Source organism: Saimiri boliviensis, chromosome 8 (genome assembly GCF_048565385.1).
Source record: "Saimiri boliviensis isolate mSaiBol1 chromosome 8, mSaiBol1.pri, whole genome shotgun sequence".
NCBI classification, from domain to species: Eukaryota; Metazoa; Chordata; class Mammalia; order Primates; family Cebidae; genus Saimiri; species Saimiri boliviensis.
Window position 1 is genome coordinate 57,843,567 of NC_133456.1, and position 13,625 is coordinate 57,857,191.

The 13,625-nt window shown below is 38.1% G+C and overlaps 1 long non-coding RNA gene across 11 annotated transcripts in view; it reads left to right on the plus strand.

Moving 5' to 3' along the window:
* Positions 1-13,625, plus strand: part of LOC104653246 (uncharacterized) — a 123,039-nt gene that overhangs the window by 3,253 nt on the left and 106,161 nt on the right. For all 11 annotated transcript variants that reach the window (XR_012518820.1, XR_012518815.1, XR_012518817.1 and 8 more), the window contains exon 2: positions 8,619-8,712. This is a non-coding gene — a long non-coding RNA (uncharacterized LOC104653246). The remainder of the gene's footprint in view (positions 1-8,618; positions 8,713-13,625) is intronic.

Sequence of the window (13,625 nt, forward strand, 5' to 3'; positions counted from 1 at the left end):
GGATTCAAATCTGACCTCCACCCCCTTGAACACCTGTGACTAGGGAAATACCTACTTTGCAAGGTGCTAGAAAGTAGTCAATGATCAGATGTTGCATGTTAAGACCTTGCACATAGTAAAGACTGAATACATGTTCTTTTTCTTCCTCTAGTGGGTTCATAACAAATACTTGCTTGATATCGAATGTGAAACACCAGGGGCAATTTGAGATGTGGGTTAGGAGACCCCTGACACTTTGTAATTTATCTTGATTGCACTGGGGAATTACAGAGATGTAAAAATGCCAGATAAAATATTAAGAGTCAAAAGTGGTTGCCTCCAAGAAGCAGGTAGAGAGTAGTGGTCAAGGAACCATTACATTTGGTTTTGGAGTTTCAAATATTGAGATTCCTGGACTCTACCTCATACTCATAGAATCAGAATCACTTAGGTTGGAGACTGGGACCTGCGTTTTAAATGATCTTTTCAAAGTGTTCTTTAAGAACTAAAAAAGGAAACAAACCAAACCATAGTGGTAAACTCTCAAGACATTTCCTGGTGAGTCTAAAGACAAGTTATTCTGTTATCCCCCATTTGATTCCTAAATATAGGACAAAAAGCTGATAAATCATAGATGGAGATTATGGATGATGCTTTCAGAAAGCTGTGACACCTGGAACCAAACCCAGTTTCTCTACCCATGGTCTAAATCAGCTGCAACATGTAAAAGCATTGGCTTAAGGTGAATGAACAGCTGTTCGATGCTTTTTCTTTGTCAAAATTGCAATTGTGAACTGCTTGAACAGTAACTATGGCCATAGGCAATAGCACTATTGAAAGCATTCTGCACTCTCTGGTATCAGATTGAAGCACAGAGGTAGACCTTGCAAGTGTTGACTCTGCAATTTAAAAGCTCTGTGACCCTGGGCCAGTTACTTAACAATCTCAATTCCTTTATCTGTGAAAAGGGGATTATGATAGTACCTATTTTGCGGATGAGATGCATCCTCAAACACTTGAGATCCCGGTGGCTGTTACCTACCATGCCTTCATTATCTGACTAAGAACTCTTTTTTGTGTGTTTATTTTTTTTATTATTTACATCTGTGAACCTCAGTTTTCCTATTAGTAAAGTGAAGGTCAAGTATGACATCTTATTTGAGCTGTGGGTTGACATTGTAGCACTTCTCATAAACTGCATGCATTTGAAATAGGAAGTTCTAAAACTCTATGATTAAGCTCTATATTTCTAGTACCTTGACTATGCTGTTTTTTATTCAGTTAATCATTGCAGAAAAAAAATAAAAACATCAGTAGGTCTCCATGCCTTCTCTTTCATCTTAGCAGTGACTGTTAACAGTGAAATAATGCACTCATTTTCATATTCACACTGATTACTCCAGGGGTCCAGATTTGCCAAAGAGGCATGTCATGAAACCCAGCAAAGGGATAGTGCATCTAGCAGTTCTGGTGGTTGTTTATCGTTGCCTTTTCACTTAAGCTAAAAACTATTTGACAAATACTAACTCATAACCAGCAGAGCTGAATAGAATTTTTTAAGAAACAACCCTAATTTTCATGAGTTACATATTTGAGTTCATGCTGCTACGTGCCAGGAATGAAAAATCACTTTTACAATGATAAAATAAAGGGCATTTGTGGATTTCATTTGGTTATTTATTTTTTTAATGAATAACAGATTTCTGGAATTTACAGGAGAAGAAATTTGGCCTTTCATTTTGTGCATAGGTAATATCCTTGTTGCTATTTGTGACAGCCATTTTAACCAGTGCTTCAGTTGTGTTGTTTGCCAGTGGCACAGCAAGAATGGTCATCGTGCTCAAGTTATTTTTCCCTTTTCAATAATACATTAAAATGATTAATTTTGATGGTATTTCTTAGCAGCATTATTTAAATGACAGTTGGTCCTCTTTATCTGTGGGTTTCACATCTATGATTCAACCAACCGCAGATTGAAAATATTCTGGGGGAAAAAATAACAATACAATAATAAAAAATGATACAAGTAAAACACAATACAGTGTAGCAACTATTTCCATAGCATTCACCTTCTATTTGGTGTTATAAGTAATCTAAAAATGATTTAAAGTATACAGGAAGATGGGCATAGGTTATATGGAAATACTGTTATTTTATATCAGAGATTTGAGCATCTGTGAATTTTGTTATCCATGGGAGTTCCTGGAATCAATCCTCCACGGATAGTGAGGGATGACTATATAAGGTGCCCAGAAGAAAAGGGATTTATGACAAAAAGTGTCTTCTCTGCCAAAACTGAAATGTGCTCAAGAGAAATTTTCACTGCATCCTGGAGAGAATTCACAGGAAACAAGTTTAGAGCAGTAAACAAGGTGACAGGTCAAAGACCACCTTATTGGTCAACATAGGCTATCTAACTCTGATGTGCAATCTCTGTATCATCACTCCATTTTCTTAAGTCCTCAAAGCAAGGATTTGGGTACAAAGACCTTATTTAAGAAGTGATCCTAGGCAACAGAAGAGGGATTGAAGAAGTGAGATGGCAAAGATGAAAACTAATAAAAGACTACATTGATATGTTGTGAGGCAATTGAGGTTTATTTTTTAGGAAACTCTCGAGAGACTTACAGAAAGCACTATATAATTGTTTCATTGAAAGGCGCAGAACTGATCGTGTTTATCCACCAACTCTCATGCCTTATTGGTTGAGGGATGCTCCTAGAGTCACTCACACCTGCTCTGAACTCCTTCCCCATCTCCAGCCTGCCTCCTCTAAGGGCCATTTCTTGTCCCTGTACCTAGATAAAGCCTTAGGGCCAAGAGATGTGAGTGCTGGGTCTATCCTTCTGAACTGCAAATAACTTTCAGGGTAGATCAAGGGGATGTGGGGTCAGGGTAGACTATACTGCCTTTCGTTTAAAACCAACCAGATTAGCTCATACTAATGTTTTATCTGGTATAGGAGAAGACGCATTTGAGATAGTTAGAAAAAAGTTTCTGCTATTTTTTTAAAAGTTTAGAAACGGTAGCTCTAAACTGTATTTGTAACTGACCACCTCGATTACTAACTTTCATCCTGTTCGGTATCATTTCTAGCACAGTATGGATGCTCTCAACATTCCTGCAGTCTGGGCTCTGTAATGTAGCTGTAAAAACGCTGCCCTGGGACTTTCTCAGTAGAGACATAAGGAGACTCAAGCATTCCAAAAAGTGTTTGTTTGGTTGACTTTTATTGGTGTATATAAAAAGATTAGACACATCAAGAGAAGAAAATCAGAGAACCTATACTTGGTTAAAAAAAAAAAAGATTTTACAGCAAAAATAGATAGAAGTGGTACAAATAATGATTTCTACTCTTCTGATATCAAGCTTTGTTAAGTTCCTAGAAAACCAAATGTGATTATCACAGGAGTAAACAGACTGAAAGCCAAGTCAAAGAGGCAAATCAGCTTCTGAAGGATGTGGGCTCACTTCAGCAAAGAAATTACGGCAAAGAATCCTAGCCTTTTGACCTAGATCGTCCCCTAGTTCCTACAACCATGGGCTGAAATAATGTGGAGAACTCCTGATATTGTAGGCAAAATGAATGTTAGCAGAGTTCCATCACAGATAATGGTGGCCATGAGCTAAAGAGAGTTTAGTCAACACAAAGAGGAGTTTAGTCCTCACAAAGAAGAACCTGCCTGGAGAGATATCTCCAAGCTAAAAACCTCTGCAAGTTTCCTTTCAAAAATTCTACCTTAAAAATTTGAAATAACCTCAGATCAAAGTTAGTGGAAGAGTTTCCAGAAGAGTTAAGTTCATAACTCCACAAGGGAAAAAAAAATAGAGGGAGACTAAAGTAAATTTTGCTTTTAAATTTTTATCATCTAGCTGAGGTTGAAAAAAGTGAAATTTTTACATGAAAATATTAAGTATCTAGAAACTCTTATAAAAAGAAAAACTAAAAATAGAATGATAATCTCAAAGGATGAGAATAAACAAGAAAAAAAGAAGTGACCCATAAACAAGAAAAAATGGCCAACTTCACTGATTGCATTGAAGAAATGCAAAAAAAAAAAAAAAAAAAAAAAAAAAAGCTGCCTGTTGAAGTTGTACATTTTTAAATAATTAAATAAAAATGCCCAATGTGGGTACAATGTGGAGGCAGTGAGCCCTCTTCTACTTGTTGGTAGAAGTACAAATTTAATTGTTACATCCTTCTAAGGGATAATTTGGCAATATGTTAATATAGTCAGATCCTAGGATAGTTTAAAGCCTCTAATCAATTATTCTATCTATATATTGTCTGTTCATACATTTTCTCTTTATAAATCTATAATCTATATCTATAGCTACATATATATCTAGCTTACTGCCTATCTTTATAAAGTTTTATTGGAACTCAGCAATACCCATTGGTGTATGTATTGTCTATGGCTGCTTTCCAGCTGCGATGGTAGAATTCAGTAGTTGCCCTGGAAACCATACAACTAAAAACATGTAATATGCAGCCCTTTACAGAAAAAGTTTGCCAACCCCTGCACCAGAATATAAACTCATTAATATGTAAGATCAATGTGTGCAAATAATCTGTCTGCTTTGTTTGCTATTGCATTCCCACTGACTAGAGCAGTGCCTGGCACACAGTAAATGTTCAGCAAATATTAGTGAAGTCATCAGTTGCTCCTATTAAAGTATATTCACATTGTTTTCATATTTAGTAGGTTTTTGGTTTTACAAATAATGTTGCAATGAACAAAGATCTTTGCTTACTTTTGCAATTATATCAGATACAATATTTTTAAAAAATAGTTAATAAGTTTAACAACTTAGAAAAATACTGTTGATGTATGAGATTTTTAAAGTAGACTAAAAATTGTATAATGATTCTAAATTTTGTTTTTAAAAGTGTGTGTGTGTGTGTGTGTGTGTGTGTGTGTGTGTGTGAGGGAGAGAGTAACTATAAATAATTTGAAGACAAGGAGGTGGGTGGGGTGATTTTCATTTCCTTTATTGTTTTCTAAACTTTCTACAATGAACACAAATTGATCAGAAAAATAAAATCTATTTTTCTAAAAAAAATTAAAAGATTATTTTTGTTACTTTTTTTTCTTTTTACTGTAATATGTTCTGTTACTACAAATGAAATCCAAATTCTTCCACCTAGTGCTTCAAGCTATAGAACTTCTGGCTTAAAAATATGTTTCTGACTGTCTGTGCAATGGCTCTCCTGCACTGATGGTTTGTTTACCCAGACTGTGATAGTGTTTGTCCTCAGAAAAGGCCATATACATTCTACTTTGGCACAGGTGTTCACTGCTTTTGTCCTGTCCAGAATTCTGCTCTTTCCTCCACCTTCCTGTGCCCACTGCTGCAGTGCTTACCTCTTTCCAGTAGCCTTCCTCAGTCCTTCTTATAGTCAAGTCCTCCACCTCTAACCTCTGGCAGCATCTAAACCCAGTTGCCTTCAGGAGACAAAGCAAGGAAACCTAAATGAATAAAGTATAAGCCAAACAAGGGACTAAGGAGTCATGGGGACTTTAGTAACAAGTATGTGTCTGTCTAAAGGCAGTCAAATAAAAACAATTTTTGGCCAGGTGTGGTGGCTCATGCCTATAATCCCAGCACTCTGGAAGGCTGAGATGGGTGGATCACCTAAGGTCAGGAGTTCAAGACCAGCCTGGCCAACATGGCAAAACCCCATCTCTACTAAAAATACAAAAATTATCAGGGCGTGGTGGCACGCACCTGTAATCCCAGCTACATGGGAGGCTGAAGCAGGAGAATTGTTCCTATCCAGGAGGCAGAGGTTGCAGTGAGCCAAGATCACACCACTGCACTCTAGCCTGGGTGGCAGAGTAAGACTCTATCTCAAAAATAAATAAATAAATAAATAAACAATAACAACAACAAAACATAATTTTTTAAAAAGAAGACTAAACAAAGGCAAAGATGTTGACAAAATTTGCCCTATAGACCTCCATGATCTTATACTGCCTGAGCTTATAACCTGCTTGGAACTTTGCTTTAAAACCCATGGAGTTTAGGAATGCAGGGAAAGCTGGGGAAAGAATAGTTAACTGAAGTTCATCATAGCACAGTTCACAATAGCAAAAACGTGGAATTAACTTAGGTGCCCTTCAGTGGTGGATTGAATAAAGAAAATATGGTACAGGTACACTGTGGAATACTACGTAGCCATAAAAAAGAATCATTTCCTTTGAAACAACATGGATACTGCTGGAGACCATTATCCTAAGCAAATTAACACAGGAAAGCCAGATAGTACATGTTCTCACTTACAAGTTGGAGTTAAGTATTGGGTACACATGGACATATAGATGGAAACCATAGACATGGAGAAGTACTAGAAGGGGAGAGAGGAAAAGGGACAAGGGATGAAAAGCTACCTATTGGGTACTATGCTCACTACCTAGGTGATGGGCTCATTCATACCCAAAACCTCGGCATCACGCAATATAACCATGGAACACACACCTCTAAATGCACATGCACCCCCTGAATCTAAAATAAAAGTTCAAGTTATTTTTAAAAAAAGATGAAGATGGGGATAGGTTTAAAATGAGGGAAGAATGAAAGGTTCTGGGATTAAAGAGAAAGGCAAAGCTAGGGCTTAAGAATGAGTAAGGATGTCTGTGGTAGAAGATATACAGCAATTTTTAAAATGAAATTCTAATATTTTTATTGTTTAAGCTACACTAAAATATATATAGTGTTAAAATGGGTTAATCAAAACAGCCCAAAGAAATTTGGAGACAGAGTCTCACTCCATTGCCCAGGCTGGAGTGCAGTGGCACAAACCCTGCTCACTGCAACCTCCGCCTCCTGGGTTCAAGTGATTCTCCTGCCTCAGCCTCCCAAGTAGCTGAGATTACAGGCACGTACTCACCACAATGCCCAACTAATTTTTGTTTTTTTAAGTAGAGATGGGTTTTTACCATGTTGTCCAGGCTGGCCTTGAACTCCTGACCTCAAGTGATGACCTGCCTTGGCCTCCAAAAGTGCTAGGATTACAGGTGTGAGCCACCAAGCCTAGCCTCTTGCTTCATCTTCTGTACCTGCCCAAACTTCTACTTGTCATAACAAAAACAACAAATGGCTAAGCTGTGTTGATCTATGTTATGTGCTAAGGAGTTTTACTAGAAGTGCCTACCTCATTTCATTCTCAGAATAGCTCTAAAAGGTAAGTGCTCTTGCACTGTTACAAGATTAGAAGGAAATGTACAGAGAAGCAAAGTGATTTACCTTAGACAACATGGCTAGGAGGGTTAAGGACTGACATTTTAACCTAGAATCCAGGCCAGAGTAGTCCCCTTTGTTCCTGAAAGAAAGAGAAGATTTGGTAGCAAGAGTGTAAATGAGGATTTCATTCTCTCTGCACTATTGTCCTTTTGGGCTGGACCATTATGGGATATATAGCAACATTCCTGGTCTCTACCATTATATGCAGTAACAAATGCCCCCTCCTTTGCACTGTGACAGTCAAAAATCTTTCTAGATACTGTAATGCGAAGTATTCCCTAGAAGTTGGTGATATGGTTTGGCTGTGTCTTCACACAAATCTCATCTTGAATTGTAGTTCCCATAATCCCCACTTGTCATGGGAGGTAATTGAATTATGGGGTGGGTTTTTCTCATGCTGCTTTCATGATAGTGAACAAGTCTCACAGAGCTGATGGTTTTATGAAGGGAAGTTGCCCTGCACATGCTCTTTTACCTGCCGCCATGTAAGACGTACATGCCTTTTGCATTCTGCCATGATAGTGAGGCTTCCCCAGCCATGTGGCACTGTGAGTCCATTCAACCTCTTTTTCTTTATAAATTATCCAGTCTTGGATGTTTCTTCTTAGCAGCATGAAAATGGACTAATACATGAGATGGGAAGGAAGAGTAAAATCTCCCCTGGTTGAGGACCACTGTTATAAATATTTGTTCTTAGAGCAGAAATACTGTAATACTTAATATTGTCAATGTCACTGTTTTGACCTTTAATAATCCTAGATACATCTCCTTCCTCCACTAAAAAAGAACACTAAAAACAACAGAGATTATTGCATAAACTGTTTTATTTTCATACATCTCACCTTTTAGAGTGGATTAATTTTTAAAAATATAACAAGAGGGAAGCAAAAAGTTTTAACTCATCAAGCAATCATTAAGTGAATTAAAATAGTAATCCTCATGTCATTAGTTTGATTTTAGCCAAGCCAAGGAAGCAATATTCTAATATTCTGCACAAAATAGCAAATTTCAATTTGAAAATTCTCCAAGCCATTAGTGGTCCTGCTATCCATCTGATTTAGTAAGGGTTCAAAGCATTTGTGAGCTAAACTTTCTCAGGAAGTCATTTTTATACTATCAGCATTAGCCTGTGCCATTAAGATCAGCTTTTCCTTAATACAATGACTTTTTATGTTATTGTCTCTGTCTCAGGGACAAGTATAATTTTTAATGAAAGAAACCTAATATTAGGCTCCAAATTGCCCCAGTGTGATTTCATCTCATCACTGTGCAAGGGGAGAGTTTGGTATTCCAAAGAAAATCAGATCAAACTACTAAGAACAATTGAAAAGTATGAAAAATACTTTTTAAATGTTTGAGTATGACTCAAAGTACATGCTTTGTTTATTGGTCAGCGTGAACAACCACAGAAGGAAAAAGAGTGCTGTTGTGAAAGGTATCTGACATCATGGACCCAACCATCATCTGGAGTTTCTCACTTCATCTCTGGTGAGTTTCTCTGTTTGACACTCCTCTTTCAAGGTAGTTTGTTTGTTTGTTTGTTTGTTTTTGTCAAGATGAGGATCCTAGGAGCTCCAATGTCATGTCCATCCTTTCTTTTGACCAAAGAGGAAAGACAGCCCCAGCTCAAGTTCTCAAAATATCTAAAAGAGTCTCATGAGGTCAGCTAGGGTCTCAGACGTGTTCCTGCATAAAATCCAGTGGCCAAAGAGATGGTTGCAATGCCGTTTGAAATCAGATTCAGATACAAGTGGTTTTATTCAGAAAATTTCTTCAGTAGACAATGATAAGGGAATAGGAAGGCAGGATAAGGAAGATAAAATTACTGGTCAAAGCTGCAATTTCAGATGAAGTGCCAGCCTTGGCCCACAGAGAGCTTAGAGCATAAATTGCATGTCAGAGTTTGTCCCCTCTCACAGCAAGGGAGCTGGGCAAAAGCAACACTGCACCAGTCATTGGTTACAGCCGGCCTTTGTTGGTTGGTGGGGGATGTAAACTCTGGCTCTCTATAGGCAAGGAAGCCCTGTTAGTTCAAGGGCAATCCTCTGAAGAAGGTGGCAGGTGCAAGCTTTGCAGCAAAAGGAAGAAGTAGTTGGGGCTGAGCACACAGCATTTGGTAGAGGGGATCTGAAAGGGCCACATGGTGTTCCCTGCACATGCCGTTCCCAAAGTGGCCAAAGTGTTTGGTCTGTATGACTGGCAGCACCAATAAGCACCGTGCTTTTGAGCCAGGGAGAAGAAATTTATCAAAAGAGGGATGATCCTGTTGCTCTTTTGAAGAAGAAAGAAGTGATAAGCAGACAAAATCTGTATAACTTCAGCTGATTTGGACTTACCAAATTTGATCCCAAGCAAGTTCCATTAAGGTCCAATAAACACACACATAGAAAAGGAAAGTTACATTTACTGAGCACCTAATACTGTTTTGCCAACAGCTTTATTGTAGTAAAGTTTGCATGCAATAAACGGCGTGTATTTAAAGTGCACAATGTAATAAATTTAGACATATGTATACATCCATGAAGCCAGAACCACAATCAAGATAGTGAACATCTCACTTACCCCAGAAGTTTCTTGTGCCCTCTCACTCCTCCATATTCTTCCATCCTCAGGTAATCACTCATATGCTTTCTAGCACTATAGGTTATTATGTATTTTCTAAAATGTTATATAAATAGAATCCTAGAGTATATACTCTTATTGTCTGTCTAGTGTATTTACTTTGAGATTAATTCATGTTGGTTTCTGCATCAGTCTTTCATTCCTTTTTACTGCTGAGTGGCATTAAATTGTAAAGATAAACCACAATTTGGTTGCCTGTACATCTGTTGATGCCCTCGAACACTTTTATATGTCATGCTACATTTACACGTCATATTATTTTCACACTACTGTGAGATAGGTCTTATTTTGACCATTGTAGCGAAGATGCATTTAGACTTCAGAAGGATTAACTAAGTTACCTGATTGCTCAGCTAATAAGAAGCGGAGCTTAGATGTCTGTCTTTTCCTCAATAAAGCCTCTGTTTTTGTCTTATCTCACCATTTCTAAGCACAGATCTGCACACAAAGTTAGACATTCATTAGTTGATTTTTATCTACTCTAATTAGCACGACTTACATATTCAGAAAAGCTTTTCCAATTTTATATGCTTACCTTCAGCTTTGACGCTTTATTCATACCATAGTGGGGAAATAACCTATTTTCTTCTCTCCTTTCTCTTCAAAATAATAAATCAGAAGAATTCAGTATCAAAACTTTGGTCATTTTTACTCTGCTATACTGAACAATTAGTCCATTTTACTATCATGCCAAACAACACACAACTCAACAAATCAACACTAAGTGTGCTCTATTCAGATGCCTTGAATTTTCAAAGTAAAATGGCAAATGACACTAGATGAAAAGCGTTCAGAATTTCAGCAGATTTTTCAGTGATTAATTTTTGTCTCCCCTCTTAGAAAATGCCATTGCACTGACTTTAGTGCCTTAAACTTCTAAATTGCATTTTACTTACATGTTTTCACTTGTGTATGTACAGTCTCCTCAATTCAATTGTGAACTCTTTGAGAGCATCTAGCAAGTCAACCGTGTATAAAGTTTTGTTGTACAAGCTCAAACCTCTAATTTCACTCAACCCAGATGGTATATATTCTAATCTTGTTGGTCTACCATTTTCAAATGGAAAGGATACAATTGGAAAAATTTTACCTGAATTACAGAAGCCTCATAAAGCAGTGAGAGCCTAGAGACCAAGGAGTCATGGGGAAGTTAAATAAAGTCTTAGTCATCACGATCCTGTTTAAGCTCCGTCTGTATCCCCTAAGCAAGCATCCCCAAACTATGGCCATTTATCCGGCCCCCCGCCGCACTTCAGGAAGGGGCACCTCTTTCATTGGTGGTCAGTGAGAGGAGCACAGTATGTGGCGGCCCTCCAACGGTCTGAGGGACAGTGAACTGGACCCTGTGTAAAAAGTTTGGGGACGCCTGCCCTAAGTGCTTGCTTCTGTAGTCGGCTTACTGAAAACCCTTTAATTCTCTCCACCTAAGGGTATTTCTCTGTCTTTGGAAGCAAGCTTGGCCAGCATGCAGGGCAGGCTAGAAGTGCAGAAAGGTTAATGCCTCTGGAATCAATCCTAAACCAATAACAGAGAGTTGGTAGATGAGTACCCCAGCACCTTTGATTCTGGGGAAAGGTAATTCTGAATCTGTTCTACTTTTAGTGCTCTCCAGTGAGTTGGCTTCTACTGTTACCCATAGCAGTCACCTGCTCAAGAAATCACCCTTTATTATCTTCCTTCTGTGTCTCATGTCTCAACTTTTCTCCCTCTGTGTCTTGGATTTACTTCTCAAATAAACTTGCACCAAAATCCCTGTCTCAGAGACTGCTATTGGGGAAAGCCAAGGACAGACATTAACCACCATGGCATATCTATAGCATATTGGGTTAGATATTTCAAATAAATTAATCCATTTAATCCCCACAATGAAGGTAAGAGGTAGGTAGTTTTATTCTTATTTGATGAATGAAGTCTGGAAAGTTAAGAAGTTTACCCATGTTTACACCTTACGTGGCAAAGTCAGGTGACCCCCTCCCCCATGTAAGTAAATCTCAACCCTATGTTTTGTATTTTTGGTTTTGTTGTTGTTGTTGTTGTTGCTGTTTGAGACAGAGTCTTGCTCTGTCATCAGGCTAAAGTACGGTGGTATGATCTTGGCTCACTGCACCCTCTGCCTTCCGGGTTCAAGCGATTCTCATGTCTCAGCCTCCTTTGTAGCTGGGATTACAGGCACCTGCCACCACATCCGGTTAATTTTGTATTTTTAGTAGAGACAGGATTTCACCATGTTGGCTGGGCTGGTCTTGAACTCCTGACCTCAGGTGATCTGCTCACCTCAGCCTCCCAAAGTTCTGGGATTACAGGTGTGAGCCATCATGCCCAGCCTCAACCCTATGTTTTAAACACTGTCAGAACTCTCAGGCTAGCTCCCTTGGAATTGTGGAGTACAGAACTAACACAGCCTCACCTGATAGCACTGGAAAATGTCAACTTCTTTTTCTTATATTTATGATAATGTTCCCAGGAAAGAACTGGGAACATTACAGCTCCCAGTAAAAGCTAGTTAAATTGCAAGGATTTTTTCTTTATTTGTTGTGACTCTTGTGAAACCTTGACAAGCAGTTTAGAATGAACATTGGCTCTGCTAGCTGTGTTTGCAAAAGTAGTATCAAAATGATATCCTATTCATGTTTCTGCAAGAGTAATGTCTACCATTCATTCTGGCCTCGCTGATGGTGTGCTGATAAAATTACTGTAAGTGAACATTCTCATTCTGTGCCTCTCATTATTGAGGAAGGAAACTCAAGGCGTTCCAAATATATTTTATTTTTTTAATATGATAACATGCACACACAATTTTCCTCGTTCTTGAATATGCAATTTATCTATCAGACTAGGTTTCATTTCTTATGCACTTGCTTTTATTCCTTTCCCATCCATATGTCAGAGAGAAGGGATTTTAATCACTGAAGGAGCATTTGTATAATAAAAGTGATCTCTGCAATTCCTTCAGAGAAGAGCATGAATAAATAATCTGTACATTCTTAATGCATTGCTCCAAATATGAGTTTCAATTTGCACAGAAGTTTCAATAAATTGTTTTGTGTCCCTAAAGACCTACAGATGCCTCATGGGATACATTGCAAAAGATTCCATTTAGAAAGAATTTTGCTTATGAGAAATCTCTGTACTCTTCTTCCCCCTGTTAATGCCTAATAACATTGAATAATACAATCATACTGTTTTTCTTTTTCTTTTAGTAAGTGATAGGTACAATATGAACTTTAGTCTAAAGTTTCTGAATTGGTCAGAATTCATGCACAACTTTTCATTCAAGGATTTCAAAGCACAATATACAACAAAAATTGAGGTCAAATTGTGATAGGGTTTGGCTCTGTGTTCCCACCCAAATCTCGTGTTGAATTGGGATTTTGAGTGATGGAGGTGGGGCCTGGTGGGAGGTGACTGGATCAAGGAGGTGTTTACTAATGGTTTTGCATCATCCCCCAAGTGCTGTCTTGTGATAGAGTTCTTACAAGATGTGGTGGTTTTAAAGTGTGTAGCATCTTCCCGATCTCTTTCTCTCTCTCTTTCTCTCTTTCCCCTCTTGCCAGCCATAACACTTCCTTCCTTCCCCTTCACCTCTGCAATGGTTGTAAATTTCCTGAGGCCATGCCTCCTGTACAGCCTGAGAAACTGTGAGTCAATTAAACCTCTTTTCTTCATAAGTTATTCATTCTCAGGCAATTCTTTATAGCAGTGTGAGAATGGACTAACACAAATTGTGATTTAAGCTTGTATAATAATTGATTTTGCATCTAATAAGTAATGCACACTAA